A 294-nucleotide genomic window follows, 5' to 3' on the forward strand; every position below is an offset into this window, starting at 1 on the left:
GAACGGGAGCTTTGTGCCCTGGACGTGCATCCCACGAATCTCCATCAACTGCAAGATGCTATCCTATCAACAAGGGGCCATTTCTAAAGAATGCTTTCAGCACCTTGTTGAATCAATGCCACGTAGAATTAAGGCAGTTCTGAAGGCGAAAGGGGGTCAAACACAGTATCAGTATGGTGTTCCTAATAATCCTTTAGGTGAGTGTATATTGTATTTCATTATAAATAATTATTTACACAATAGTCACTGTACTGTGTGTTTCTTTTCATCAATTTAGCTGTATTTTCAACAAGT

Source organism: Etheostoma spectabile, unplaced genomic scaffold (genome assembly GCF_008692095.1).
Source record: "Etheostoma spectabile isolate EspeVRDwgs_2016 unplaced genomic scaffold, UIUC_Espe_1.0 scaffold273, whole genome shotgun sequence".
NCBI classification, from domain to species: domain Eukaryota; kingdom Metazoa; phylum Chordata; class Actinopteri; order Perciformes; family Percidae; genus Etheostoma; species Etheostoma spectabile.